Here is a 25,793-nt window from a genome sequence, read left to right on the forward strand (position 1 = left end):
AGGCTTCACCAGACTGCCAGAGGAATATAGAATACAAATAAATTAAGAACCCTGGGATTACAGTATAAAGTTTGGATGTAGGCAAGGATACAGTACAAAGAGCATTAAAAATGGGTAAGGATATAAGACATAGATAAGCTACCAAAATCAAAGCCATAAATATCAGTCATAACATTAGTAAGAAGCTACCAGCTTCTGTAATAAAATAACAACTAAGCTGATAGCTGTTAGGTTGGTTGGCAAACCTTGATTGATTGTGTGTAGGGATATGGGATATATATATATATATATATATATGGGAATGAATATGAAGCCTGGAGTACTAGATAAGTGTATGGACTATGGATATGGACATGGGTATAAATATTGAGTATGGAGTACTGAGGAGGTTGTGGGATATTGCTACAGGCAATATCTTGTATGGTGAAAAGGATTTTTAGAGAGTAACAAATAATTGGGAGATACAGTGTCCATTGTTGGCAACCCCACTGATATATACTAATGCCTTTGTAGCTGGAGAATCATGGAACCATACAATCCCAGAAGTAGAAAAGATTTTAGAGGCCATCTAGTCCAACTTGTCAATGTTTTAATCTAGGCAATGTTTTAAAGTTGAACATCTAAGCAGGGAATTGTTCTCGGTGATGAGGGAGATAGAAAGTTTAGGTAGGACATGACTCATCCATTCATGGGGTAAATGAGAAAAATACAAATAGCAATAACATAGTATAACATGATAAACACTTTGGGGGGAAAAGGTCTATGTAAGGTCTGAGAGGGAATGCCATTGCAGAGAGAATTACAGGGAAGACTTCAAGGAGGAGGTGACCTTTGAGTTGGGCTTTGAAAGTTGGGCAGGAATTAAAAAGGTAAAGAGGAGAGGGAGGATATAGGGACTATGTTATAAGGCAGAATATCCAAAGGCATGGAGTCAAAATGGTTCAGGGTATGTGTAGATGACATGCCTGTCCAGTTTGGCTGCAGTGTAGGAAGGGTAGTAATATGAAAGAAAGTTGGAGTTTATAGAAGTTTTAGTTTGTGAATGGCCTTGGATGCTAGGTAAAGTTACTTGAACTTTACTCAGCAGGCAAGAGGAAGCCACTGAATATTTTTGAATTGATGAGTGTTGTGACTGAAATCAGAATATCTAAGATCTAAAAGTTTCTGGCTTCTTCCTCCCACCCCCAACTCCTTAAAGACCTGTGCTTCTTGGATTCTGGTATTCACTGAACAATGCTACTTGATGTGGTAGATTTGACATGAGATACAAAAAACATGAAATGTTTACAATAGCATTTGGGGAAAATGATGGTTTTGAACCTCAACCATGATGAACATTACCAAGAAGTGCATAAGTGAGCAGCTGAGGCCAGCTACAATTGAAGAACTCTGACCTGAATCTAACTGGAATGGGATTGGTTTCTGGCCTTGGTATTTTTTTCCCCTTGAAGGGTTTGAACTATTAAATTTTTCTTCCATTTCTGTGCTTTTCAGATGACTGCTACCTCAGTGATTGAAACATCAGTTAACCTCTAACAAGATATCTAGTACATATACACATAATAATGGACCTGGTATATGCCAGAAATGGTTCCTTATTCATAAATGGTCTATTTCCTTTGTGACTATCAAGACTACCTTCTTCTTTAGTCAAGCATGTGTATATAGTGGGTTCATGTACCTTTATCTATGAGTTACTTTGGGAATGAATTTGAAGATGAATGAAGTTTGGGAACCAAACTATGAACCTCGTCATTTTAATTGGATTTTAAAAAGTTTCAGTTCTAAGAAATAGGAAATTCTGGGAAAACTAAATTTCTTGGTAATTATCTTGGTTTTGGCAATTTCCATTTTCCCTTCTGTGGGAGAAGCTGCACTGGTATGGAATAGTAGAAAAAGCATCTGAGGTAGGGTGAGAGAGCACCCAGCACGCAGAGCTGCACCATACCACACCAAAGCTGAAGCAGCTATGGAACCCAGCCAGTGATCCAGGCTGGGAGAACGTTGGGTGCTGGAAACCGGTGGTGATCCCTAGGCCTCCCAGCCCAGAACAGGAGTTTTTCAGAGCTATGAAAGGCAGCAGCGCAGTGCCTGTGGCCATGAGAACAACTACTCCTGAGGCTTGCAGCCCACAGTCTAAAGGTTTGAAACTTGCCTTCTTGAACTTCAGGGAGCCATATTGACAAGGTAAAATGGCTCTCATCCCTCCCTTCCTGATTCAGATAATACTCCCTCAGGAGAAACCTTAAAATAGAGGAGCCAAAAGTGGGGCTTCAGTAGCCAAACAGCAGGAGTTCCTGAGACCCAGGGGAGTGGAGCCAGCAAGGGTCAACACCAGGAACCCAGAGATGCCTTTGCACAGCCAGGGGAAGTGGCAGATACCAGCACAGACAATGACTGAGACCACCAATGCTCTAGCTCAGCACAAAGGGAAGAGACTTCCAACCTCTAGACCACCCCTCCCCCACACCTCATGAAACCGGAGGCCATAACACACAAAGCCAGTAAGTAGGCCCACAATTCCCAGAACAAGAAGCCTGGGACAGACCCCCCTGAGCCCCAAAAGCAGAAATTCACTTTAAAGCCAGGAAAAAGTTAACCAACATGAAGAAACACTCAAAAAAACTGAGGACCAACTTTTTATGGATACAGGGAAGATCAAAATACCAATTCAGAAGAGGACAGCATTGACACTATACCCATATCTGAAACCTCAAAAGGGAATGTGAACTGGTCTGAAGCCCAAAAATCATTCCTGGAAGAGCTGAAGGAGGATTTTAGAAACCAAATTAGAGAGGTAAAAGAAAAAAATGGAAAAAAAATCACCGATGAGAGCAAATCCTTAAAAAGTAAAATTGATGAAATTGCTAAGGAGATTCAGAATCTAATTAGAGAGAATGATGCCCTGAAAAGTAAAATTAACCAAATGGAAAAGGAGGCTTAGAAATAAAATGAAGACAACAATTCATTAAAAATCAGAATTGAGAAGTGGAACCTAATGGCTCTATGAGGCACCAAGAATCAGTCAAACAAAATCTAAAGAATGAAAAAATAGAAGAAAATGTGAAATATCTGATTGGAAAAACAATTGACCTGGAAAATAGATCCAGGAGAGACAATCTAAGGATTATTGGTCTACCAGAAAGCCATGATGAAAAAAAGAGCCTGGACAGTATCTTCCTAGAAATCATTAAGGATAACTTCACTGAGGTCCTAGAACCAGAGGGTAAAATAGTCATCCAAAGAATCCACCAATCATCCCCCAAAAGAGATCCCAAGTTGAAAACTCCAAGAAATATTGTAGCCAAATTCCAGAATTATCAGGTCAAGGAGAATGTACTGCAAGTAGCCAGAAGGAAACAATTCAAATATCACTGAACTATAATCAAGATCACACAGGATCTTGCAGCTTCTACATTAAAAGACAGGACAAATTGGAATATGATATTCTGAAAATCAAAGGAGCTTGGACTACAACCAAGGATCAACTACCCAGAAAAATTGAGCATAATTTTTCAGGCAAGGAGATGGACATTCAATGAAATAAGGGAATTCCAAACATTCCTGATGAAAAGGCCAGAGCTCAATGGAAAATTTGATCTTCAAATACAAAACTCGAGAGAGACATAAAAAGGTAAACAGGGGAAAAAACCCAAACCTTGTTAATCAATAAGGGCAAATTGTTTACATCCTTATACAGGATTTCATAAGGATTGTTATATATAGGATTGTTTTATATATGTTTTATATGATATATATATTTATATATAATATGATATATATTTATATATGTTTTATATGATATATATATATTATATATATATATCTTGAGAATAGTACAGTTATTATGACAATTGAAATGAATACACATAGACTGTGGGTGTCAGTACAAAATAACTGATATAATGATAAAAAACATAATTAAGAGATATAAAGGGATGGTTCCAGGAGAAGAGGTAAGGAGGTAGTAGAAAAGGGTAAATTACATCACATGAAGAGGCACAAACACATATTATAGTAGAGGAAAAGAGGGGAGGGAGAAGAGCAGTGTTTGAGCTTTACTCTCATTGGATTTGGTTTAAGAAGAGAATAACATACTCTGATAAGTATAGAAATCAAACTTGTCCTATAGGCAGTAGGAGGGGAAATGTAAAAGAAAAGGGGGGGGGCTTGTTTAGAATAGAGGGAAGAAGTAGCAAGGGGAAAAGCGTAAGATAAGGGAGGGGAATCAAGAGGGAGGCTATACTGAGGAAGGTGGTGATCAAAAGCGAAACTCTTTTGAAGAGTGGAAGGGAGAAGGGAGAAATGAAAGCATAAATGGGGGGGAATAGGTTGGAGAAAAAGACACAGTTAGTTATCATAACTGTGAATGTGAATGGGATGAACTCTCCCATAAAACAGAGGCAGATAGCAGAATGGATTAAAAACCATAATCCTACAATATGTTGTTTATATGAAACACATTTGAAACAGGGGGATACACACAAGGTAAAGGTAAAAGGCTGGAGTAGAATATATTGTACTTCGGTTAAAGTAAAAAGAGCAGGGGTAGCAATCCTACTCTCAGACAAAGCAAAAGCAAAGATAGATCTAATTAAAAAAAATAAGAAAGGACACTATATCCTGCTAAAAGGCACCATAAACAATGAAGCAACATCATTATTTAACATATATGCAACAGGTAGTATAGCATGCACATTCTTAGAGGAGAAGTTAAGGGAGTTACAGGAAGAAATAGACAGCAAAACTGTACTAGTGGGGGACCTCAACCTCCCCCTCTCTGAACTTGGCTCAAAATAAACAAAAAAGAAGTTAAGGAGGTGAATAGAATTTTAGAAAAGGCAGATATGATAGACCTCTGGAGAAAACTGAATGGGAATTAAAAGGAATAGACTTTTTTCTCAGTGGTGCATGGCATGTACTCAAAAATTGACCATGTACTAGGGCATAAAAACCTCACAATCCAGTGCAGAAAGGCAGAAATAGTCAATGAATCCTTTTCAGATCATGTCACAATAAAAATTATTTGTAATAAAGGACCATGGAAAGATAAACTAAAAATTAATTGGAAACTAAATAATCTAATCCTGAAGAATGAGTGGGCCAAAGAACAAATCATAGAAACAATTAATAATTTCATTCAAGAGAATGACAATAATGGGACAACATACCAAAACTTATGGGATGCAGCAGAAGCAGTTCTAAGGGGAAGTTTTATATGTCTAAATGCTTACATGAAAAAATAGATAAAAAGGAGATCAATGAATTGGGCATGCAACTGAAAAAGCTAGAAAAAGAACAAACTGCAAATGCTCAATTAAATACCAAATTAGAAATATTGAAAATCAAAGGTGATATTAATAAAATTGAAATCAAGAAAACTATTGAACTAAGAAATAAAACTAAGAACTGGTTTTATGAAAAAAAAAACCAATAAAATTGATAAACTTTGGTCAATTTGATTAAAAAAAAGGAAGAAGAAAACCAAATTACCAGTATCAAAAATGAAAAGGGTGAATTCACCTCCAGTGAAGAGGAAATTAAAACAATATTTAGGAATTATTTTACCCAATTGTATGCCCATAAATTTGACAACCTTAGGGAAATGGATGAATATTTACAAAAATATAAATTGCCCAGGTTAACAGAAGAGGAAGTAAAATACCTAGATAATCCCAGCTCAGAAAAAGAAATTGAGCAAGCTATCAATGAACTCCCTAGGAAAAAAATCTCCAGGGCCAGATGGTTTTACATGTGAATTCTATTGAACATTTAAAGAACAATTAATTCCCATACTTCATACACTATTTGGGAAAATAGGTGAAGAAGGATTCCTACCAAACTCTTTTTATGACTCAAATATGGTACTAATACTCAAACCAGGAAGAGTCAAAATATAGAAAATTGTAGACTAATTTCCCTAATGAATATTGATGCCAAAATTCTAAATAAAATATTAGCAAAAAGATTGCAGCAACTTATCACGAGAATAATACCCTAGACCAGGGAGGATTTATTCCAGGAATGCAAGGCTGGTTCAATATTAGGAAAACTGTCAGCATAATTGATCATACCAACAACAAAACTAACAGAAAGCATATGATTATCTCAATAGATGCAGAAAAAGCTTTTGACAAAATACAACACTCATTTCTATTAAAAACACTAGAAAGCATAGGAATAAACTGAATCTTCCTTAAAGTTATAAATAGCATCTACCTAAAACCATCAGCAAGCATTATATGTAATGGGGATAAGCTAGATGCATTCCCAATAAGATTGGGGGTGAAACAAGGATGTCCATTATCACCCCTATTATTCAATTTGATACTAGAAATGTTAGCTTCAGCAATAAGAGAAGAAAAAGAAATTGGAGGAATTAGAATAGGCAAAGAGGAAACTAAATTATCACTTTTTGCAGATGATATGATGATTTGCCTAGAGAATCCTAGAGAATCAAGTAAAAAACTACTTGAAATAATAAAAACTTTAGCAACATTGCAGGATATAAAATAAACCAACATGAATCCTTGGCATTCCTATACATTACTAACAAAGCCCAACAGCAAGAGATAGAAAGAGAAATTCCATTTAAAGTCACTGTAGACACTATAAAATATTTGGGAGTCTACCTGCCAAGAGAAACCCAGGGCCTATATGAATGTAATTACACAAATAAAGTCAGAGCTAAATAAATGGAAAAAACATCAGCTACTCATTTTTAGGCCAAGTGAATGTAACAAAAATTACAATTTTGCCTAAATTAATTTATCTATTCAGTGCCATACCAATCAAACTACCAAAAATTATTTTACAGAGCTGGATAAAATAATAACAAAATTTATCTGGAAGAACAAAAGGTCCAGAATATCTAGGGAATTAATGAAAAAAATGCTAGGGAAGGAGGCCTAGCCTCACCAGATATTAAAGTGTACTATAAAGCAGCAGTCATCAAAACTACTTGGTACTGGTTCAGAAACAGAGTGGTGGATCAGTGGGAAAGGTTAGGTATACAAGACGTAGTAACCAAGGACTATAGCAATCAACTCTTTGATAAACCCAAAGAATCCAGCTTCTGGGCTAAGAATTCACTATTTCACAGAAACTGCTGGGAAAATTGGAAAATGGTAGGACAGAAACTGGGCATAGACTACCAAACTAAAGTCAAAATGGGTTCATGATTTAAGAATAAAAGCTGATACTATAAGCATTTTGGGAGAGCAAGGAATAGTTTACCTGTCAGATTTATGGGAAGTGGAAGAATTCATGACCCAAGAAGGATAGAGAGTATTACAAAATGCAAAATGGATAATTTTGATCAAGTTAAATTGAAAAGTTTTTGTACAAACAAAGCCAATGCAACAAAGATTAGGAGGGAAGCAAAAAATTGGGAGAAAATCTTTACAACTAGTGTCTCTGATAAAGGCTTCATATCTAAAACACACAGGGAACTGAGCCAAATTTATAGGAATACAAGTCATTCCCCAATTGAGAAATGGTCAAAGGATATGAACAGGCAGTTTTCAGAGGAAGAAATTAAAGATATCTATAGGTATATGAGGAAATGCTCCAAATCACTATTGATTAGAGAAATGCAAATCAAAACAGCTCTTAGGTACCACATCTCTCCTGTCAGATTTGCTGACATGACAAAACAGGAAAATGATAAATGCTGGAGAGGATGTGGGAAAGTTACAACACTATCGCATTGTTGGTGGAGTTGTGAACTGCTCTAGTCATTGTGGGGAGCAATTTGGAACTATGCCCAAAGGGCTATAAAAATGTGCATACCCTTTAACCCAGTAATACCATTTCTAGGGATATATCCCAAAGAGATCACACAAGTGGGAAAGGGACCTGTATGTACAAAAATATTTATAGCAACTCTTTCCGTGGTAGCAAAGAATTGGAAATCAAGAGGATGCCCTTCAATTGAGGAATGGCTAAACAAGTTGTAGTATATGAATGTAATGGAATACTATTGTACTATAAGAAATGGGGAAGATACGGACTTCATAATAACCTGGTCCTACATAATATGATGCTGAGTGAGGGGAGCAGAACTAAGAGAATGTTGTACACAACCACAGACATATTGCTTCTGTGATGCCTATCTTTGATAGACTTGGCTCTTCTCAGCCATACAAGGTTCAAAGACAACCCCAAAGGTCTCATGATGAAAAGGCCTATCTACATCCAGAGAAAGAACTATGGAGTCTGAATGCAGATTGAAGCAAACTATTTGCTCTCTTTCTTTTTTTTTCCTCTTCTTTTTTGGTTTTGTTTCTTCTTTCTTATGATTCATTTCATTGGTCATAATTCTTCTTTACAACTTGACTATTGTGTAAGTAAGTTTAAGGGGAAGGTATATGTAGAACATATATCGAATTCCATGCCATCTTGGGGGGGAGGGGGAAGGGAGGGAGGGGAAGAAAATTTGGAACTCAAAAACCTGTGGAACTGAGTGTTGTAAACTAAAAATGAAAAATTTAAAAAAAAAAAAAGAAAAAAAAAGCATCTGACTTGAGGTCAGATCCTCTTATCCACTTACCACTCAACAATCTTGGGTAAATCACTTCATTGCTCTGAGTCTGAGTTTGTTTAGCTTTAAAATGGGCATAATAATCCCCACTCTTCTTACGTCACAGGATTGTGATGGAAATGCAATATGAATGACAGCTGCTAGGGCAGCTAGGTAGCACAGTGAACAGGGTAGTAGGTCTGAAGTCAGGAAGATTCATCTTCTTGAGTTCAAATCTGGCCTCAGATACTTACTAACTATGTGATCTAGGGAAGCCACTTAATTCTATTTGTCCCAGAAAAGAAATGGCAAACCACTCTGGTATTTTTGCCAAGAAAACCTCAAATGGTGCCACAGAGAGTCAGACACAACTGAAAATGACTGAACAACAGCAAAAACATTAAAATACTAATATCATCCCCACCAGGGCCCCATGCTAACAATTTGGACAAGCAGGGAGACCCCACGATTCTTGCCCATGTTTTTGTCTGGTCATTTCCTTTGGCTGACTTTGGGGATTTAGGTAAGTCGTTTACATCTTCGTGTTTCCATTTTGTCAACTTTACTGGGGGCGGGGAATGAAAAATGGAGATAGACATGCAAAAAATACTTTTTTCCCCTTAATTTTAATTTTTTCCCAGATTACATGTAAAAACAATTTTAACCTTCATTTTTTCCATTTATTTTCATTAATTTTTTGTGTTTTTCATTTCATTTCATTCTGAGGTCTAAATTCTCTCCCACCTTCCTCCTCTCTCCGCTGATTGAGAAGGCAAGCAATTTGATAAAGGTTATACATGTGCAGTCATGCAAAACATATTTCTATATTAGTCATGTTGTGAAATACAACACAGCCAAAAAAGACCCCAAGGAAAATAAAGTAAAAAACAAAACAAAACAGTATGCTTTGATTAAAAAATACTTGTTGCTGGACATCTTGGGTAAGGCAAAGTCATTATGTTTTCTGGATGGACTGAGAGTTGATTGCCAAGTAATCATTTAGATTGTAAATGGTGAGATCGTTTTCCTTTCCCCCACAAGCATTCCGTGTTCATATCTGTCTTCCTACCTAAATGAATTCTATTTCTTCATCCCTTCTTTCTCTATAATCTCTCTTCCCCCCCCCCCCAAAAAAAAAACAACAGCAAAAAAACCAATCTTCTTCACCCTGGAAGCTCACGCCATCTTTGGACTTCACACACTGGAAGCAATTTCTCCCCCCTGCAGACTCTTCTTCTGAATAGTCAGTTTGTCTCAGAATCTCCACTTTAAGGAGGTGACCCAGGTCAGGCATATCTTCATTCCTCTCCAGGCTGCACTCCTGACTTTCCCAGTCCTTCTCTAAAATGCTCCCTGCCACCGCCCACCAAGTATCTTTTTCTTTTCCCTACCTTCACTTTTCAATTCTTTTTTATATCTTGTCTTCCTCCTTTAGAATGTGACCTTGAGAGCAGGGGCTGTTTTTCTCTCTGCTTGTATTTGTATTTCCAGTGCTTTGCACAGTGCCTGACACATATTAGCTTCTTAATAAATGCTAGCTGATTTGACCTTCTGGCAGGCCTTTCTTTCTCTTCTCCATACTTAGTTTTCTTAATCCGTTGAGGCCCTGGTTCAAGTCCCATTTTCCACCTCCCTGACCACTCCAACCCTTGTCCTTTTCCTTCCTCTGTGCTTCTACTATTTTTATTCTTTACCATGAAGTGTAGCTCTTATTTATACATTGTTTTATTGTTGCTTTGTCTGCATCATTGTATCTACCCAATTAAAATGTAAGCTCTCTGAAAGCAGGGGCCACCATCTTATACTTCTCTTGTATATATTTCAAGATATATATGGCAAATGGTTTGACAAGATATATATCAAGAGAAGTATACTTCTCTTGACTGTTGTTGTTTAGTTGTTTTTCAGTTATGTCTGGCTCTTCTGGCCCTTTTGGAGTTTTCTTGGCAGAGATATTGGAGTGCTTTGCCATTTCTTTTTTCAGCTCATTTTGCAGATGAAGAAACTGAGGCAAAGAGGGTTGAGTGACTTCCCTAGAGTCACACACCTAGTAAGTGTTTGAGGCCAGATTTGAACCTGGGTCTTCCTGACTTCAGGCCCCAGTGCTCTATCTACTGTGCCACCTAACTGCCTGTCTCTTGGACTATACCCATTCCTAGTTCAGTATCTTGTACACAGTATAAATACTCGATCATTTCAGAAGTTATTACTAATTACTCTACTTGCTAAGATGACAGGTTATGTTATAGCTGGAAGGTTCCTTAAAGGCCATAAGCTACAACCCCCTTATTTTACAGATGAAGAAACTGAGAAGTTAACTGATTGGTCCAGGGTCACTCAGGTGATTGGTAAGACAGCCAGTTTGACATTCCATGCTCTTCAAATTCTTAATGTTTTTTCTACCATACCCTTACACCCAAATGGGATTGAATTGATGAAACCACGTAGATATGGTCTTGAAAGAACTTTCCTAGATATTTTCACAAAAGGTGCTTTAGAGATATTGTCAAATTGAAAAAAAAATCAATGACTAATATTGTATTTTATAATCACAATCTAGGTTAGGCAGAACATTTTGACTTTAAAATAGATGTAGTTTGCGGACTAAGAGAAATGATTATTAATAACCAATGATTTGGGAAGATCCAGAGTTTCCCCTCTGCATGTAGTTCTCATTTCAAAGTTCAGTCTTTCAAAGGACACTGAATTAATTCTCCTCAATCTTGGTCAGATTCCACCCAACTTTACAAGGAATTTAATCCCCTTGTGTTCTACTTAGTTTGGGTGGGGATAAATTCTTTGATTGGATTGCCAAAGGCTGGGGGTAATTTAGAAGTAAATGACATAAAGTTCATTAGAATAGGTCCAGCCCCTCATTGTAATATTCATTCTCTCATTAATTGTTAACCAATCAGAATTTATTGGTCACCCTCAGGAAGGCTCTTTTAAGGGCTTATAAGCTATGAGCCTGCTGCCATGATTGTCTTTAGCATTCAAGAGCACCACTGACCTGTTTTATTAATAACATGCTAGCCTTATTAACAAAATTATTGTCACCAGAAACTATGTCTCTCCAACTTTTTAAATATCCCAGGACCGTTGACCCCATTGAGAGTAGAGTAGCTGTGGGTAACTCATGGAAACCACTACAGTGGAATGGTGATGCTGACTATATTGCTCCGTACAAATGGCCGAGGAATCTGTAATTCCATGGCACACTTTCACATAAAATACATGGTTGCAGAGATAAACAGAACTGAAAGTAGTTACCATAAGACTGGAAAACTGCAAAGTGCATGAGAATTAGTCATGGAATCACTGAGATTTCCCTCAGGTGATTCAGCCTCATGGTATACCATGAACTCTGAAGTGCCTTCTATTGCAACATATTCTACATACTACACAGATAGTATGACAAATTACTAATAAAAGTTTGAAAACATGCTAAAACATCATTAAGAAAGATACAAAATAATGCAAAAGTTGGCAAAAATAATTAAAAGTGAGAAAACTCACTGCTTGGGGGGTTTGGAGACATAGGCAGATTGGTTCATTGTTGGTGGAAGGGCAAATGAATCTTTTTTTGGAGAATGATCTGGCAGTAGGCAGAGGTTATATAAATAACCATCCCTTTTATCTCAAAAATTTTATTTTGGAGGATATAACCTGAAAGTGTTATTATAAACAACATAAAAATTACCTCTCCAAAGATTTTTACGGTAGAACATGTAATTTGCAAACCACTCACCCCACCAAGCTCCAACTATCTAAATGTCCAATAATTGGGAAATGGTTGAATAAATGATTATACATTAATGTATTAGAATGCTTTAATTCTATCAAGACTCACAAGCATGAAAACTATAAAGAAATCTGGAAATAAATTTATGAAGTAAGTAAAAAAAAACACACCAGAACATTAACTATAACAATATGAGAAGAAAAGAATGAGAAAGAATAGACAAAGGTTCCTGATGGGTACTTACCAGTGACTGAAATATTCTGTTTCTTTATTGATAGAAATACATTTTATCTTAAATATGGTTTTTTTTTGACACAGGAATAGTAGAATGAGTGCTAGACTCAAAGTCAGGAGACCCAACTTTGACGTTCACTGGTATTTTAATCATAGACGGGTCATTTTTCCCCTCTAAGCCTCAGTTTCCTTGTCTTTAAAATGAGTCCACTAATAATGTATTACCTATATTACCTCATAGAGTGGTCAATGAGAAAAGTGCTTTAGAAGCTTTAAAATGTAGCAGAAATGGGGGGGGGGCGGAGCCAAGATGGCGGCTGGTAAGCACGGACTAGAGTGAGCTCCGTACCCGAGTCCCTCCAAAAACCTATAAAAATGGCTCTGAACCAATTCTAGAACAGCAGAACCCACAGAACAGCAGAGGGAAGCAGGGCTCCAGCCCAGGACAGCCTGGATGGTCTCTGGGTGAGGTCTATTCCACACGGAGCTGGGAGCTGGGAACGGAGTGGAGCAGAGCCCAGCCTGAACAGCGTGGAGGATCCAGACCAGAAGCCGGGCGGAGGGGGCCCTAGCGCCCTGAATATGTGAGCTGCGGCAGATACCAGACCCCTAGACCCACAAACACCAAAGACTGCGGAGAAGGTTAGTGGGAAAAGCTGCAGGAGTGGAAGGAGTTCGTGGTTCGGCTTCCAGCCCCGGGGGCAGCGGAGGTGGGGCAGCTACAGCTGTTGTTACTTCCGGCTCCAGGCCCACCTGGTGGGAAGAATTAAGTGGCGGATCAGAGCAGGAGTGCACAGCCTGCCGAAGATCTAAGCCCAGTCTGGACTGGGGGTCCTTGGGGAAGGAGGAGTGCAGCTCTGACAGAGCTGGCACCTCCCCCACAAACGTAGAACAAAGAACTCGTTAGTCTACAAGCAGTCATACCCCACTGAAAAACTCAAGGGTCAAGTTAGTTGGTTGGGAATATGGCCAGGCAGCAAAAACGCGCCCAGATTCAGTCTCAGACTTTGGATTCTTTCTTTGGTGACAAGGAAGACCAAAACATACAGCCTAAAGAAGACAACAAAGTCATAGAGCCTACAACCAAAGCCTCCAAGAAAAACATGAACTGGCCCCAGGCCATAGAAGAACTCAAAAAGGATTTGGAAAAGCAAGTTAGAGAAGTAGAGGAAAAATTGGGAAGAGAAATGAGAAGGATGCGAGAAAACCATGAAAAACAAGTCAATGACTTGCTAAAGGAGACCCAAAAAAATACTGAAAAATACACTGAAGAAAACAACACCTTAAAAAACAGACTAACTCAAATGGCAAAAGAGCTCCAAAAAGCCAATGAGGAGAAGAATGCCTTGAAAGGCAGAATTAGCCAAATGGAAAAGGAGGTCCAAAAGACCACTGAAGAAAATACTACTTTAAAAATTAGATTGGAGCAAGTGGAAGCTAGTGACTTTATGAGAAATCAGGATATTATAAAACAGACCCAGAGGAATGAAAAAATGGAAGACAATGTGAAATATCTCCTTGGAAAAACCACTGACCTGGAAAATAGATCCAGGAGAGATAATTTAAAAATTATTGGACTACCTGAAAGCCATGATCAAAAAAAGAGCCTAGATACCATCTTTCAGGAAATTATCAAGGAGAACTGCCCTGATATTCTAGAGCCACAGGGCAAAATAGAAATTGAAAGAATCCATCGATCGCCTCCTCAAATAGATCCCAAAAAGAAATCTCCTAGGAATATTGTTGCCAAATTCCAGAGCTCCCAGATCAAGGAGAAAATACTGCAAGCAGCCAGAAAGAAACAATTTGAGTATTGTGGAAACCCAATCAGAATAATCCAAGATCTGGCAGCTTCTACATTAAGAGATCGAAGGGCTTGGAACGCGATATTCCGGAGGTCAATGGAGCTAGGATTAAAACCTAGAATCACCTACCCAGCAAAACTGAGTATCATGTTCCAAGGCAAAATATGGAGTTTCAATAAAATAGAGGACTTTCAAGCTTTCTCAGTGAAAAGACCAGAACTGAATAGAAAATTTGACTTTCAAACACAAGAATCAAGAGAAGCATGGAAAGGTAATCAAGAAACGGAAATTGCAAGGGACTTACTAAAGTTGAACTGTTTTGTTTACATTCCTACATGGAAAGATGATGAGTATGATTCATGAGACCTCAGTATTAGGGCAGTTGAAGGGAATATGCATATATATATATGTGTATATATATATATATATATATATGTATGTTTATGTATATATATAAGTGAATGTGTATGTATGTATATATCTATGTGTATATGTATGTGTATGTATGTGTATATATGTATATATGTGTTTGTGTGTGTATATATATATATATGTAAAAGAGAGAGAGCAGACACAGGGTGAGTTGAAGATGAAGGGAAGATATCTAAAAGAAATAAAATGAAATTAAGGGATGAGAGAGTAACATACTGAGAGAGGGAGATAGGGAGAGATAGAATGGGGTGGATTATCTCGCATAAAGGTGGCAAGAGGAAGCAGTTCTATGGGAGGAGGGGAGAGGGCAGGTGAGGGGGGAATGAGTGAACCTTACTCTCATCAGATTTGGCCTGAGGGGGAATACCATACATACTCAGTTGGGTATCTTACCCCACAGGAAAGAAGAGGGAGGAAGATAAAAAAAATAAATAAATAAAAGGCGGGGGGATGATGGAGGGGAGGGCAGATGGGGGTAGGTGGAGGTAATCAAAACAAACACTTTGGAAAGGGGACAGGGTCAAGGGAGAAAATTCAATAAAGCAGGATGGGTTGGGAAGGAGCAAAATGTAGTTAGCCTTTCACAACATGAGTATTGTGGAAGGGTTATACATAATAATACATGTGTGGCCTATGTTGAATTGCTCAACTTCTTAGGGAGGGTGGGTGGGAAGGGAAGAGGGAAGAGAATTTGGAACTCAAAGTTTTAAAATCAGATGTTCAAAAACAAAAACAAAAAAAAAGTTTTTGCATGCAACTAAAAAATAAGATACACAGGCAATGGGGCATAGAAATTTATCTTGCCCTACAAGAAAGGAAGGGAAAAGGGGATGAGAGGGGAGGGGGGTGATAGAGGGGAGGGCTGACTGGGGAACAGGGCAACCAGAATATATGCCATCTTGGAGTGGGGGGGAGGGTAGAAATGGGGAGAAAATTTGTAATTCAAAATGTTGTGAAAATCAATGCTGAAAACCAAATATGTTAAATAAATAAATTGCATTTAAAAAAATGTAGCAGAAATAGGAGCAATTGTTATTTTAAATGACTTTTTTTCTTTTAGTATTTTCATGCCTGACAAGATACAGATAGGATTTTGCTGGAACTAGTTCTAAATGGTTCTCAGGAACTCATTGTTAAATTTTCAGCGTCAGCACTTATACCTTGGAAATTGATAAATGCTACAAATTAGGGCTTATAGGAGAAAATATTAATAATTCTGATTAAACTTAAAAGTGTATCTTATATACTTTTAAGTCTAATATGCATTATTAGTATTTTCTCCAATACTTTCTTAAGTTTAGATAACCAACAAAACAAAAAAATCAAACTCTGATTTATAGCATTTGCCAATTTCTGAGGTGTAAATACACTGAAAATTTAACAATCGGACCTCTAATAGCTAATTCTAGCACATCTGTACTTCTAAACCTAAAATCATATGACTCTAAATTTTACAAAATGTTTTCTTCACAACAGCCCTGAAAATATGATTATGCTCATTTTATAGATGAGGAAACAGGCTCAGAAAAATGTTCTAATTTGTCCATTCGTGTATAGCTAACCAGTAAGTGTCAGAGCCAGGACTCAAATCCATGCTTCCAAGCCCAGTGTCCTTTCCAATATTCTATTTCTCCCTATGGGTAACCCTCTGAAACAGTCCCACCAAAATGTTCTAGTCATTGTCATGCTGGCCCTATCATATCTAGGGGGCGGCAATCCAGAGGAAGCTGTCCTGCTACCATTCTGTGACTCACTAATGTTTCAGTGCCATTCAATTCAATAAGCATTTACTAAAGCATCTGCCCCCGTTTAGAGCACTGTGTTCTGCCCTAAGGCAGAGACAAAGTTTAGATAAGATCTTATTCTTGATCTTATTATGCTCAGAGTCTAGTAATGGAATAAGACAAAAACAGATAGTGTAACGTATGACACTGCCTTATTCTAATGCCTAAGTGCATTCAGTTTACTCCTCCACTCAAAACCTATGGTTAAAGATCTTAAAACAAAGCACTAAATGAGATCTGAGGACAGAGGTTTGTTACCAAGACTGGTATGAAAGAAGAAGGAATCTTATGTTTATATCAAAAAATGGAAATACAAAAGCAATCTTCCCTTCTCTTCCCCCACTACAATTTTATTTGCATTAGCTAAATCTTTACAGGGCATATTTTAGGTCAGGAGTTTGGTAGTTTGCATAGTTTTTTTTAACTTAGTTCTTTTAGTGGTTACTTGTATCAAAGGTGTGCTTATAAATGTTTAACAATCAGCTCTCCAAAAAAAGTATGTAAGATACACTTTTCCCCTCCCCTCCCCTCCCCTCCCCTCCCTTCTCCTCTTCTCTTCTCGCCTCTCCTCTCCTCTCTCTTGTATCATGCCCTTACCTGAGGTATCTGCTCAAGGGAAGATAAATTTTGAAGACTTAAACCTACCTAGATATCTTGGTATTTACTGGCTAGATTTCTTTCTTAAAGACCATGCCTTAAATCCAAATTCACTCTGGCTGTCACTGATTGGTCAACTGGTAGAGAGGGAGAGCAAAGACACTTCGGGTATTGTTGCCAATGTTCTGTTCTCTTCCTCTTCTCTGCCTGTCCAGTTCTTGTCCACAGTAATATGGCCACTTCTGTGTAACATTTCTAGATCCTTCCAAATAGGCTTTTTCCTCCAAATTTCTGGGGCTTGTTATTTAAAAATACCATAGCATTTAATTGCACAAAAAGGAATGTGTTATTTTTATAGACCTCATACCTTCTTTTAGATTATAAACTTCTTAACTTCAAGGACTATGTCTCATTCTATTTTGTGTCCCCCACAGAGCCCAGTCAAAAGGCCTCAAACACATTAGATGTTCAGTACATATTGATTGAATGAATTATAATGATTTATGCTTTAAAAAATACCTCGTAATACATCTAATTCACTTTGTAGCTTTAGTCTAGATGATGTATCTCTATGTCTTAATTTGTCCTCGGGCTGAACTCTGCCTTCCTGTCCAGGAAATTAAAATTGTCTCTTTGCTTTATTTCTCTCTGACTTTCAATGAACAGCCTAATAAATGCAAGGCTGAGGAGGATGGATTAGAGGGTATGAGGGTAGTAAAACCTTGTTCTGCTATCGTTCTGGTGAAGAGAAAATTTGAGTTCAAAATGAATGGTGGCAGATGGTGGAGGGTGTGTGTGTGTGTGTGTGTGTGTGTGTGTTTGTTGTTTGTTGTTGTTCAGTTGTTTTCAGTCATGCTCAATTCTTCCTGACCCCATTTGGGGTTTTCTTGACAAAGATACTGGAGTGGTTTGCCGTTTCCCTCCCCAGCTCATCTTACAGATGAGGAAACTGAGGCAAACAGGGTAAAATGACCCACCCAGGGTCAGACAGTTAGTAAGCATCTGAGGCCAGATTTGAGCTCATGGAAATGAGGTCTCCTGATCCCAGGCCAGGCACTCTTGGCACTATGGCCCTACCTATCAACCTACGAGAGTGTTGTATCCCTTTAAAGAAAATTTATTGAATATTACAAAATTGCAGAAGGTCATTGTTGGATGAGATCTCAGTATATTCTGTATGTACTTAACATATATGCACACAGTGTCTCCTCTGTTAAAAGCTAGTAGAGGGCAGGGCTGTTTCTTCCTTCCTTCCTTCCTTCCTTCCTTCCTTCCTTCCTTCCTTCCTTCCTTCCTTCCTTCCTTCCTTCCTTCCTTCCTTCCTTCCTGTCTTTGTATCCTCAGTGCCTAGCACAATGACTGTGCATATAGGAGGTGCTTAATAAATGCTTGTTGATTCTGCTCCACCATAGTCACGGACCCAACTAAACGAACCTGCGACCCTTTTGAGACTTTATTGTGTTTCTGTATTGACCAGGTAACTACAATCTGCCCTCCAGAATGTCCTCAGCTTTGCCTTGACATTAATCTGTTTGACCTGAGAAGTTTCAGAAGCAAGAGCCTCCTTAATCATTCTGAACCTTTCCTGAATAATTGCTGGAACCCTGGCATTTAATATGTGTGCTTCCCTAATTAAGCTCAAACACAGAATGCATATGAGAAAAAGAATGGAACTGACTTGTCTCAAACATTGAACAAGTACAAGATGGATAATTTCTTTTTTCTTTATTTTTTGCAATAAGCCACAATTATTTTTTGCAATGTGGCCAATTTTATGGGGGTGGGGAGTTTGATCTCAAAAACAATGTTCCATTTAAGATTGTTCACACATAAATTGCCATTATAACTACATTGTTCAAAATATCTTTAGTGCTGCAAAACTCACATGGTAAACACTTAACTCCTACTCCTGTTCTGTAGTGTACATTCAGTGGAAAATAAAAAGGCATTAACAACTACTTCATTTAGGAAGACATGTAGATAACAGGAATGAACACTGAGGTACTACAATAATTTGGTGACAGTTATGACAACTTAATTGGCATTTGTTTTTGAGGGGGACATCCTTATTGCACAAAAGTGCTTTCAATGCATAGCTACATATATAAATATATACATATATTTATATGTGTATGTATATGTATATACATGTATACATATACACACATCTATGTATCTACCTATCTACTGCCATGTCATAATAGGCCTGTTAAAGGCAGGTTAGGCGTACAAAGCACAGGAACTTCAGGAACTGCAATCAAGTGCAATTCTAAGTAATAAGGAATGAACTTTTAACATCTGAGCAGTGGATCATACTTTCAAGGCATTCAATTAGCTAACCCTTTGCAGTTTTCTAAGCTATTCATATTGACTATTATATTCATTTTAGTTCTACAATGGATGCATATAATGCCATTTGTTTTGGCTAACATGATGTGAAGGCATTCCTTGGGTTCTACATATAACTACCAAGATGAAGCAGTCTAATGGCAATCACTGGTAGGTTGCTTAGATGACTGACATCTCCTTTATGTTTCCTGGGAAGGCATGGTAAGGGACAAAAACCTGACACTTCTCCAAATGATGGAGCTGCAGAAATGGAAGCTGCTTCTGGATGGCACTTCACTGTCATTTTATAAAGGTCTTCCTTCAAGTGAAACTACTACATTGCCTCCCAATTTCTCTGTAAGTGTTGAATGATCCATAATATCATCCAAACCATTTACTAGCCACTTGTGTTTAATATCTGTAAATGTCTTTGTAATGGTACCTTTAGCACTAGCATAAATCATCTTGCTTTTTAAAGGTGCACATTTAGGAGCCCAGAATATACAAACTAGGTCTTTCTTAGACTCTTTTGTCTCATATGTGGCATCATACAAAGCATACTGGCAACCAGTCAGAGGTAGCAACTTCATAAAAGATGCTTGGGGTCCTCTACGGTATCACCAATGTCACCCACCAAGATCTGCTTTGCTTCCTTTGCAATTATTTTTTTTGTCGTCACTTAAACAGAAGAGAACTTCTTCCTTCCTTCGTTCCTTCGTTCCTTCCTTCCTCCCTCTCTCTCTCTCTTTTTCTTTCTTTCTTCCTTTCTTCCTTCCTTCCTTCATTTCTTTCTTTCTTTCTTTCTTTCTTTCTTTCTTTCTTTCTTTCTTTCTTTCTTTCTTTCTTTCTTTCTCTCTTTCTTTCTTTCTTTCTTTCTTCTAATGTAGAAGATTTCCTTACTTTCATGTCTTTAAAAATTTTGATTACTTCACCATTCACAGTCACTCCAGAAGTCATGGTTCCCAGAACGGTAAAGGCTGAAGCACAGGATTTTCACTCTAGGGAGAGGAGGAGAAGAGGAGGACAGAGGAGAGAAGAGGAGGAGCAGTAGTAGCAGCAATAGGAGGCATCAAGATGGATAATTTCTTTACAAATTCCAGCTGTGAAAGCATCTTTTGTGAATTTTTCTGCCTGTCCATCACCTCTCAGTTGTCACATGGAATAACTCTTTATCTGCATCCCCCGTTAGTGACAAAGTTATTGAGAACAATTGGACTGCACGTTCCATATAAATCAACAGAGGAATGGCAAGCGCGAAAGCCAATGGTAAATTGAGTGCAGTGATCTTAGATAGCAATAAGAGAGGCAGAGCATCCAGAGCAAGGAAGATCATCATCATGTTGTTCTTCGCCTCAGTCAGACCATATCTAGAGCAGTGTATTTGGTTCATTTTAAGAAGGAGGCTGATAGCTGGAGCTATTCTAGAGGAGGCTTATTAGGATGGAGAGAAGGCAGGCAGGCATACTAGGTGTGGACTGGTTGAAGGAGGTAGGGATGTTTAGCCTGGAGAAGAGAAGACTTAGAAAGGCATGATAACTGTGAAAGATGGATCAAATTTGTTCTGCTTGGCCCCCATAGGTGGCAGAACTAGGAGCAAGTTTTGGAAGTGAAAGGATGGCAGGTATCAGCTCAGTATCATAAAAAAAATCTATAATATTTAGAGCTGTCCAAAAGTGGAATAAATTGCCTTGGTAATTCTAATCCTTTCTCCATCCTGTTCTACTACTGTCGATCAACAAACATTTCCAATGAACCTCCTATGTATGTGCCAGACAATGGGCTAGGTGCTGGGGACAATCCCTCTCTAAAGGAGCTTACATTCCATAGTAAAGGGGGCGTGGCCTGACTCGTATTATAGGAATCACCTTGGCAGTTGTGTGGCATTTGGAATGGAGAAGTGAGAGCCTGAGGTAGGGAGACCCATTAGGATGCTATTGCAATAGTACAGGTAAGAGGTGAGGAGGGCCTGAATTAGGGTGGTAAACTTTGTGAGTAGGGATAAAGAGGACAAATATGAAAGATGTCATAGAGGTAGAATTGACAAGACTTAGCAAATCAATTTGTTAGCTAATGGATAACATTGAGATTGTGAACCTGGGTGATTAGGTGGTGCCCTTGACAGCATAAAGGAAGTTTGAAAGAAGGGGGAAAAGAGTACTGTTTTGGACATAATAAGTTTAAGATGTCTATGGGCATCCATTTGGAGATATCCAAAAAGCAGTTGGTGATGTGGGACTAGAGGTCGGAAGACAGACCAGTGCCAGATATATGGATGTGGGAGTCATCTGCATTTAGATGATAATTAAACTGGATGATTTTACCTGGGCTATGACCAGTCATCTTGATTCTGGTCTTGCCACTGGACTCAGATGACCGTGGAGGAGAGAGTGAGGCTGATGACTTTGTGCAGTTCTGCCTCACTTAAATCCAATTCACTCAGAAATCAAGACATCACCCTCATGATGTCATTGGTCCTCTTCAAGAAAGAAGGATGAACGGCAACAACAGTGACAATAACAACAAACTGGATGATTTTGCCAAGAAGAAATGTATAGAGGGAAATGAAAAAGCCCAAGGGACAGAACCTTGTGGTATATATACCAATATTTAGGGAAAGCAGTATCATACAATGGTGATCTAACAAAGGAGACTGAGAAGGAGTGGTCTGATAGGTAGGAGAGAATAAAAAAACATAAAAAACACAGTGAGGAGAGAGCGTCCAGGAGAATTACATTCATCCCATGTATTAGCTTCTATTGCTCCTGCCTCCACAAAGAAAAGCAAGACTCTTTTTCTGCCCTCAAGTTGTTCATATGCTAATGAATATGATGTAAATTATGCAAATACAAAATATATACAGAGTAAATGGGAGGTAATCTCAGATGAAGGAAGTATTAGCAGTGTGGAATATGGGAAAGGTCTTTTTCAGGATTTAGGATTTAAGCTGACTCCTGAAGGAAGCCAGAAAAGCCAGGAGGTAGAGGTGAGAAGGAAGAATATTCCAGACATAGGTGTAGGGGTGGGGGCAAGGGGACAGCCAGTGAAAAGGTACCAAGGGAAGGTGCCTCCACTTCTTCTCAAATCATTTTATTCTAAACTCTCTGCAGTCTAGCTTCCAACATCATCATCAAAACAGTTAGATAGGTAGGAAGAAAAACAGGACAGGGCAGTGTCACAAAAGCCTAGACAGAGGAATACCTGGGAAAAGAAGGTGATAAATAGGGTCAAAGGGTGCAGAGAAGTCAAGAAGGATGGGGACTGAGAAAAGTCCATTTGATCTGTCTATTAAGAGATTACTGGTAATTTTGTAGAGAGTTCTTTTAGCTGAATGATATCTGAAGCTAGATTGAGGAAAGTCTAAATGAAGTGAGAGAAGAGGAAGTGGAGGTGCCTAGTTTGTAGGGCTTATTTGTATTTAGCAATTGTTCCCATGAAAGTTTCTTAACCTCTAAGGACCAAACACCAGCCCCAAGGCTGTTTACTAATACCCACAAATGGTGTCTGGAGTCCAGAGAGGATAGTAAATACTTGCCCCTTTCCTCTTCCCAACCAAGCTAAGCCAAGAAACTCCCCCTCTCTGGGCTTCCATTTGGGTGGGTGGGTACCTCTCACTTTCCTTTTGACTCCTTAGCATCCTCAGTATCTGATGGGATGGGCTAGAATATGACCTCTGCAGTGGTTCCTGCCAAGCTCCGAGATCTTTCATTCTGAAATCTGTGGATCAGAAAAATCTCCATTTTATATGACTTTATGATTTGTCTTTAGTGTTGAATTCATCAAACAGAATGAGAAAATTAAACATTTGGGCCTCACTAGGACTTTGTGGTTGAATGAGGAACACCACCTAATTAGGGTGTTACTTTGTTAAATAATGCAGTTGGTGTTTCTCTAAATGGGGATTGTGATTCATGAACTGGCACATGGATTGCATTAATCTTTTAATTTCAACTACAGATTGCTCTGGGCAATTTCCCTCCATTATGTAGAGAAGAATGCTTTTTAGAAATATTTTTAGCCACACATGATTAGTTTTTGAACTCGGCCTTGTCACTGGGACTTCCAGGTAACAATTCGTGTATTAAACATATGTATATGTGTATACACACATACACAAATATGCACACACACATATGTATTGTATTTGTATTTGTCAAGTTTTCCCGTGGGTCTCTCTTTCATCTGGATCTTCTACTCAGGACTGGTAGTTATAGGTTTAGAACCTTAAGGGACCTTAAACATCATCAACTCTGCATTTAGTGGATGAGGAAACTGAAGCCCAGAAAGTTTGTTACTTGACGGAAGTCAAACAGATAGAAGATTGCAGAGCTGGAACTCAAACCAAGGTCTTCTGACTCTAAACCCATTGCCCCTTCCTCCACATCATTCTGCCTCTCAAGTTCCGATCACTTGTATGAGCTGTGTGTGTGTGTGTGTGTGTGTGTGTGTGTGTGTGTGTGGCCTGTGTTTATGGAGGCAAGCTAGTGTTCGTTGCTTTTTGAGGGGTGTTGCGTTAGAAAGCAGGCTAGAATTGGAGTCAGATAAGTGGTTCAAATGCTGTCTCTACTTACTCCCTGTGTGGTTTTTAAGCCAAGAAACTCCCCCTCTCTGGTGTTACGTTTGCTTATCTATAAAAATGACAGGGTTGGACTAGATGATCTCTGAGATCAGATCCAGTCCTGAAGCTATGATGCTATGAAGTCAATCAAGAACCATTTATTGAGCTCCTACTATGTGCCAGGCACTGCCCTAGGTGCTAGGGATACAAGGATAAAAATGAAATAATTTGTCTTTGATGGTCTTACATTTTGTTGGAAGAGACAAGGTGTTATATTTAAATATGTACAAAATATAGACAAATAAGTACAAGATAATTTTGTGAGGGAGGACGTTAGTTGTTGGAGAGAATGGGAAAAACTGAGTTTTGAAGGAAATGTGGGATTCTAAGATATGATGAGCAGGGAATTCATTCTAGGCATGGGAGTGGCCTGTGCAAAGGGGTGGAGATGAGAGATGGAGTGTTATGTTTGAGGTATAGCAAGAAGGCCATTTTGATTGGATTGTAGTATGTAGAAAGGGGAATTATACATAACAAATTTAGAAAGATAGGTTGAGATCAGCTTGTGAAGAGCTTTAAGAAGCAAACAGAGGAATTTATATTTTATTCTACAGGTAACAAGGAGCCATTGGAGTTTATCGATTAGGGGAATGATATAGTTGAACTGATGCTTTAGGACAACCACTTTGGCAATGGCATGCAGGCTAGATTGGAAGGGGGAAAGACTTATGGCCAGGAGACTAATTAGAAAGTTATTGCAATAGTCTAGATGAGAGGTAATGAGGACCTCAACTAGGGTGGTGACAAAATTTTTGGAGAGAAGAATACAGATGAGAGAGATGTTAATGAGGTAGAAATGCTAAGACATGGCAACTGATTGGTTAAGAGAAGCAAGAGAGAGTGAAGATGTTGTGAACCTGGGTGAGGAATGGTGCTGCCCTCTACAGAGGTATGGATGATAAAGCAAGAAAGAAGGATTGTAGACATTTGCATCTTAGATTTTGATCCTCTAAAAATGCACCTCATTAATCCCAGCAGAGAGGAATAAAATGTCTTGATGATTTAGGGTTTCAATTAATTTATCATTTCCTTAAATATGAATGCCTAGGTAACAATGGTTTCATAGGAAGCTGCTCTGAGGCAACTAGGAAAAAAAATCCTCTTTCAGACTGCCTACCAGCCAGTTAAAATTCCTTTTTCCTCTTTTTCATTTAAACTGAAGTGAACAGAAGATTGCTTTGGGGAAAGGATTTTGTCATCTTTCTTAATTGGGAGAGGTGGGTGAAGATTCATTGCCTGGATGTATAACATTATACTCATGTGCCTCTGAGAGAAGGAGCAGAACAGCCTCATACCTGAGCCTGCCATGCTCAGCCAAAGTCAACCAAAGAGGCAGGGGCAGCAGGGAAGGCTCTCTGTCAAACAACAGGAGAGTCTATTCCTCCTCAGGTGAAAGTACTAACCTTGGGACTGGGAAGCCTGCTCTAGTTATAGGAGCACAGGATGAGAGATTCTAGAACAGGAAGAGATTATCTACTACAGGGGTTCTTAACTTGGGATTGCTGAACTTGTTTAAAAATTTTTTTTTGATAACTGTATTTCAATTTAATTTGTACCTCCAGCCTTTAATACAGTGCCTGACACAATTTAAATTTAATTTATTTTACATATTTAAAAATATTATTTTATTATTTTATTTTTAAAAATTTATTTATTTATTTAACATATTTGGTTTTCAGCATTGATTTTCACAACAGTTTGAATTACAAATTTTCTCCCCATTTCTACCCTCCCC

General features: G+C 38.4%; 1 pseudogene; it reads right to left on the reverse strand.

Moving 5' to 3' along the window:
- Positions 1-19,733: 19,733 nt before the first annotated feature.
- LOC118844308 lies at positions 19,734-20,400 on the reverse strand (annotated as a pseudogene).
- Positions 20,401-25,793: the final 5,393 nt, after the last annotated feature.

The sequence above is a fragment of the Trichosurus vulpecula genome, chromosome 3 (assembly GCF_011100635.1).
Source record: "Trichosurus vulpecula isolate mTriVul1 chromosome 3, mTriVul1.pri, whole genome shotgun sequence".
Lineage (NCBI taxonomy): Eukaryota > Metazoa > Chordata > Mammalia > Diprotodontia > Phalangeridae > Trichosurus > Trichosurus vulpecula.